This window comes from Hipposideros armiger, unplaced genomic scaffold, assembly GCF_001890085.2.
Source record: "Hipposideros armiger isolate ML-2016 unplaced genomic scaffold, ASM189008v1 scaffold_926, whole genome shotgun sequence".
Classification (NCBI taxonomy): domain Eukaryota; kingdom Metazoa; phylum Chordata; class Mammalia; order Chiroptera; family Hipposideridae; genus Hipposideros; species Hipposideros armiger.
Window position 1 is genome coordinate 117,569 of NW_017732276.1, and position 6,850 is coordinate 124,418.

The 6,850-nt window shown below is 38.6% G+C and overlaps 1 protein-coding gene across 1 annotated transcript in view; it reads left to right on the forward strand.

Annotated features, from left to right (window-relative positions):
- Positions 1-4,448: 4,448 nt before the first annotated feature.
- The window catches only part of CDH17 (cadherin 17), a 97,048-nt gene continuing 94,646 nt past the window's right edge, over positions 4,449-6,850 (forward strand). The window contains exon 1 of the mRNA XM_019630653.1: positions 4,449-4,614. The gene's annotated coding sequence lies outside the window, so the exon portion shown is untranslated. The remainder of the gene's footprint in view (positions 4,615-6,850) is intronic.

Sequence of the window (6,850 nt, forward strand, 5' to 3'; positions counted from 1 at the left end):
TAAGCAAGCTTGATATTTGGGTTCCACATGAACTCAAAGAAGTTCATTTCATGGTGCATAAAGTATCTGCAATATGCTCATTAAATGTGAGGAAAATGATCCTTTTTTGAAGCGATTGATAACTGGTGATGAGAAGTGGATTGTTTACAACAATGCGGTGCACAAACAGTCTTGGTCCCAATGTGATGATTTGCCTCAAACAACATTTGCGGGAAACCAGCTCCCACAGGTCCAGGGATTCCCTCAGGTGGAGACGGAGTTGGAGAGAGAGAGAGGCTGAGACAGAGTTTTTCACTTGTCTTTAAAAGAGGGAGATAATCTTTATTCAAGGCACAGCATTTTTCTTATATACTGGTTACATACATTTGCTTTAGGCTGAGGTCACTTATTTTCTAAGGGGTGGTGATTACAATTTTGCTAGCAAGCCCCCCCCCCCAGGGAAGGGGAGAGAATCATTATTTTTGCAATACATTTCTTAACAGTAGTCTACTTATTTAGAAATATCCTGTTATGTCTGAAAGTATAGGCTGTGTGGTCTATCTGTTAATGTCAGCAGGAAACGGTTTGTCTCACTAACTTAGTTATTTTTATTTCATAACCATGAAGACCTAGCAGCTTGCAGAGAGCAAGTGTTTACTAATTTTTATTTAGTTATTAGTAATATCTTATAAATTTTATGAAGCATCAACACCTTATGTATATCATAATAGCAGGGAAACTTATGGGGAAAAAACTACTCTTGTGGGGGTAAGCACATTCTCTTGCCAGGGCCTCAGACAACGTTTATTTTTAATTTGGATTTCTGTGGCATGAGACATCACAAGAACAACCATAAGGCAGTGCCCCAGACAGCTCCCAACATCTCCCCCTTTTTTATTTATTAATTAAAGGCAAGCCCCTGGTTTAATGTGGCCGCGGTTGGCATCGCGGTGTGACTGTGCCTGTCTTAGGTCGTCCTCCTCAAGGAATAGAATCTTACCCATCATGGGCTAGCTAGCCATCTTATGGCTAGGGCCTGTCCTAGGTTGATTCTCCCTGGGGGGATCTTACCCATCATTGACTATCCGGCCATCTGTCAGCTGGCCCATTATGACTGTGCCTGGCTTGAGTCGCCCCTCCTTTAGGGAACTTACCCGTCTTTGGCTAACCAGTCATGTTATGGGGCCAAGCCTCGTGAAGCCAAACCTGGGGGTGGAAAGGGAGCGCTGTCGTCTCTTTTATCTAATAAATGGAGGCCATGGATATTAGAAGCCACATCTCGAATAGCATTGCTTAAGAGTCTGAAGATAACTGGAAACAGAATGAGAATTAAAATAATAATAAAAATGGTAGAACCAATGGTCAGCAGTGTGGGGAAAAGTTTTTGTTGTCCAACGTAAGTCTGCAAACTTTCAGTTGATAATCTTATAGGGGTACCCTTATATGTAACTTGCTGCCTGTCCCTTGCTGCTTTTAGGATCCTGTCTTTGTCTTTCACTCTTGCCATTTTCACTATGATGTGTCTTGGAGTGGGCCTGTAAGTCTGCAAACTTTCAAGGAAGGAGGATGCTAGATCCTAGTCGGATCTAGGAAATCTGGAGACTGGCTAAGGTCATGAATTTGCCGATGAAGGGTAGATAAATCTAGACGAAGATCACTATGATTCCATATACCTGTAATGTGATGTTGAATCTGTTCCCAACTATGGATAGAGGAATTAATCTCCAAGGGGGTAACACAAATCCAGGTGTAAGTATGGTGGCATCTAAGAGAATTTCTAACTTTGAGAGTCATTAACTCATTTCCTAGATGGAGCACAGCTTACTCAAGGGCGTTAACCTTAGTATCTAATTTTCTATCAATAAGCTCTTGAGTAGTTAAGGCTAAAGAAACATTTGTTGATAGTGGATTTACATGATGGGCAGTATGTATGTTTTGTACTAGTGCCGTGGTGGAGGCAGCAAAGGAGCCTATGATAGCTATCAAAGCAGCAATTCCTAGAATGAGTTCTGCAACCATATGTTTAGATCTGACTAAAGAATTAGTAACTGTCTGAAGAACTTGTAATCCTGGGTCTTCATACCAAAGAGAATCTAGTTTAATGGGTATAAGCAAGTAGGGAGGTTGTTGTACAATAAACAACGCCATGAGATCTGTGGAAGGGGATACACAGGAACTGATAACACATTTTGTACATGAGACATTGAACAGAGAATTATTATGAGTTACACTAAAAATATTCTGACGAGTAATCATAAGAAAAACATAAGGCACTGTAACACAGGCTTTTGTATAATACACATTAGGAGTTCCAGAAAGCGGGCAGTAAAAAGTAATAGGAGCAATGGTGGCGACAGCTGTCCACAGATGAGGTTGAACATAGGAACGATCAAAATTGGTTGATAGTATGGGAGGGACCCATCCATTAACATGCCACCGATTAACAGGTGCATTGTTAGGTACATAATTGTTATTCCATATATACTCTTGGAGGGTGGTCAGCATGTTATGGTGATCTACTACAGGTAGAGGTACAGACAAATCAAACAGGTCACGGGGTATTGGTTAAGACGGTAAGCAACAGCCTGAGAGTACAAACAGGGGTGCCAAACTGGGAAGTCTTTACTCTCATCAGTGAGTGTCCAGTTGCTTTTGTCAAGCTGTGTGAGTCTGAGACACTCAGGAAATTTGGTCCAGGAAGGACGCATAGCATAATGTTTGTGAGCAGTTGGGTCACGACCTCCAGGGGCCCAAAAGGTAAGGGGCCACAGTTTTCTTTGGTAGGAGACCTCTTTCAGGGGATCTAGCATGGGAGAGGATGTTAATACCGTCTTAAAGGAAGTAGGAAGGCAGCCAGGAATGGACACTGAGGAGTTAAGTAGAAAACAAATAGGAGGGCCGTTGGACTGGCCGAAAAAGGAAAAATTGGTAATTAGACTGGTGGTCAATGAAAGAGGAAGACATTCCATCCAAAATAAAGGTAGAATTATTATATACTGGAACCGGTTTAGACTCCCAAGTAACAGGTTGCAAAATGGGTGGTCGAGGAACATATGCCCAATTAACAGTGCTCCCAGACACAGTTAACACCTGACAAGAAATAATAGCAAGCATGGCCAGGAACATTGTCCAAGGAGCAGGCTGCGATCCCTGCCCACGAACAATCTCCTCTGCTGTCTTGGTGAGCATCTTTACTTGCCCCCAAGTCAGTGGTTGAGAAGTACGTATGGATCTGGCAGAGTGGTGCCCACAAAACGGAAGAGGAGGAGGCTGGAGGAGAGGCTCAGTTCCAAACGGAGGAGATGTCAGTGGTCTGGGGTGCTGTACTGAAGGCGGGCTCGGGTGGAAAAGAGGCAGCGGCAATGGGTGACGAGACATAAGGCCAGATCAAACGATCTGGAGTGCAAATTGGAGTGTCCGCGTCCTGTGGAAATATACAAACATACCCTCTCCCCTGAGTTAGGAGAATGTCCGGCCCTTTCCAGGTACCGGTGAGCAAGTCCTTCCATTTTACCAAGGCTCTAGGCTGACATAGGTCAGGATTCCAGTGTTTATACATAGGTGAATGTCCTGTTGCATCCAAATTTAAAATATTGATGAAAAAAGAGCATGTTGTGAAATCTGATGAGGTGATGTATACTTATAGTCATTACCTTGTAACTTTGATATTTGAGTTTTTAAGGTCTGATGAGCCCTTTCTATAATTGCTTGTCCCTGTGGATTATAGGGAATTCCTGTGGTATGTTTAATCTGAAATCTGAAACAAAAGTCCTTGAAAGCTTTGGAGGTGTAAGCAGGACCATTATCTGTTTTAATAGCACCAGGAATATTAAGATAAGAGAAGCATTGAAATAAGTGTTGACTGACATCCTTAAAAGCTTCTCCAGTTCGTGCTGAGGCAATGATTGCATGTGAGAAGGTATCAACACACACATGAACAAAGGAAAGTTTACCAAAGGAAGGAATATGTGTGACATCCATCTGCCATAATTCTCCAGGACGTAAACCACGAGGGTTGACTCCAGCAGTAGGAGAAGGAAAATACTGAGGGCATTGATTACAATTTCTGACAATTTGACGAGCCTGTTCTCGAGTAAGTTGAAACTGCTGTCTTAAAGCAGCTGAGTTTTGATGATGTTGATGATGTGAATTGGTAGCTGCTTGCAAGGTAGTGAGGTGAATAGGCTGTGTATATTTATCTGCTTGTGAGTTCCCTAAACCTGGGGTCCTGGTAAGTTGGAATGAGCCCGAATGTGACCTACATGAAACATTTGTGTGTGTATGTGAATCAGATTTTGAAGTTGAAGTAGCAAGGGAAAAATTGAAGTCTTATTGTGAGGTATAGTAGCTGTCTCTATCTGAGGAAACAGCCAGGCAATATACTGTGAGTCTGTGTAGAGATTAAAAGCCTCATCCTGTTATTGTGAAAGAAAAAATAACTGCAACCAATACTGTCCATTGCGCGGAAGTTTCAGAGGTTTCTTGCAAATGAGGAACTGAATTTAGTAGCAGCGGTCCCATTAGAAGATCCATCAGTAAAAACCAAAGCTGCCGGCGGAGAAATAGGTGAACGAGAATACTTTGAAGGAAATATAAAAGGATGCATATTAAGGAACTGTAAAATGGGATTTTTAGGTAAGTGATACAACAGTTGTCATGTAAATGTGCAAACTGCTATTTGCCAATCCTCATTAAACTGCGGAAGTTGATTGGTTTGTTCCTTATTATATGGTAAAATGATGGACGCAGGCTCTTTGCCAAAGAGCTCAATACTGCATTCCCTTCCTTTTAAAATTAGGAGTGCAGTAAGAAATGGATATGGTGTAACAATTTTTTTAGATGTTGCTGGTAAATGTATCCACTCCAGGACTCCATCCTGTCATAAGCACCCTGTAGGTGTAATATTACTTTTTGTGCCAAATCTTTTGGACCAATAAGTCCCAAAGCTGAAATCTATACTCTGCCAAGTGTCCTGAAGGTGATTGTTATTTATTGTTATTATGTATTATTTATTTTTTTACTTCTCTTATGTATTATTTATTTCCTTATATGATACCTGTAGGTAAGTTGGTGGCGTATGATCTTGACCTTAACTTTTATTTTTTATCTCTAAGACATTGATTTTTAATTTTTTTGTATCCACCTCTTTTGGATATGAATATGAAATGTAAAAGATTATTACTGTAAAGCTTATTATAGTATTAGTAATGAGAGACTGTTGTGGTGACTGTAGTAGCAATGCTTTGAAGCTATGAGTGATATAACTGTTGTGAAGCCTTAAACTGGTATTATGAATCCTAACCTATTTTTTTATTTTTTATTACTATGAGGGCTTGTATCCTAGGATCTACAATTTTGGGTCCCTCAGTAGTGATTGACAGAGGACTAAAATACTATGTCCTCTACATTTAGTAAAGCTGCCAATTGTGAGAAGAACCCGTATATTTAAAATTCTCCTACAACTCTGCAATTTTCAATTAGGATGATATTAGAGGCATACTTACCTGTTGTGAGTATGTCTTTTTCTCCTTCGTCCTGTGTTCCTAGGAAGAAACAAACATTCCTTCCCCCACACAAGGACCGAATCTAGTCCTTGTTAGATAAAATTGTCCATTATAAAGATGTTGTAAAGAATTTAAAAACTGTGAAAATTTGAAATTTTAAAATTTGAAAAATGGATTTAGTTAAGGTTGGTATCCTTGGCACCCAAGGAATACCTATAGTCAAACAAAGTTCATGAGCCTTAAAATTGATCACCGCATACTTAACATTACCTAATGTTAATTAAACTTAACCCTATAATTAAAAATACCTAAAAGTTAGTATACTTGACCTTATTTTTATACTTAACCTTATACCTAAAAATACCTAAAATTAAGATACTGGGTGGTTTAAAAAATTTTTATTCCATTAATATCTGTTAGGCGTTTGGAACATTTATTAAAAGATTTAAGATGACCCATCTAATGAAATCTTTTGTTACTGAATTTAAAGCAGTTACCAGAGCCCCCATTATTTGGTGATGTCAGGCTGTTTGCCCGCAAGAGCAGCAGCTTCCCTTTTTGCTGTTTCGGTTTCTCTTTTGTTGAAACTCTGTCTGGTAGGAATATTTTTTATAACCTTGAAAAGCATAGGCTTTTGTAATGTAATATATGATATATTAATAGATCTTAATTTACCCCTTAATAGCTCTGTGATAAGAAGCCAGAAATAGACAAATGTAGACCTATTTAATAATTGATATTTTGGTGTTTTGTTATTTTGAAATACCTATTATAATATTTAATAATTTTTATTATTTTATATAACTTGGTAAAATTAAGAAATTAGCCTTAGTTAAATATATGTATTTATTTATTTATTTAAATTATTTATTTATTTAAATTATGTGATCCTGAGAAGTAATTGAGTTAATTTTTATTATTTTAATTAATAAACTGTTTATTTTTTTATTTTTAGCTAATTAAATATTATAAATTCATAATACCATCCGGAGGTAAAAATATAATAATACATATAAAACATAGAAAAGTATAGACCTCAGAGACTATATATACAAACAGAATTATTAACAATTGTAGAGAGGACCTAAGGTCTTATACTTGTCCTTATAACTTTAGGAGGCTGCAATAAGGAGTGGGGGTGGCTGCCGTCTGGGTTTAAAAGTGCCTCTTTTTTTTTCTCTTTAGTTACCTCAGCCTTAAGCAGAGGCTGTTTACATTTAAGGCTATCTGTAAGACCTTGAAAGTTACTGAGAGTCTGAGAGTTAGAGAAATCTTTTTTTTTTTTAAGATTTTTATTGGGGAATTGGGGTGATGGGAACAGTGCTGGGGAATTGGGGGAAGGGGAACAGACAAGTTGCTGTCATTTT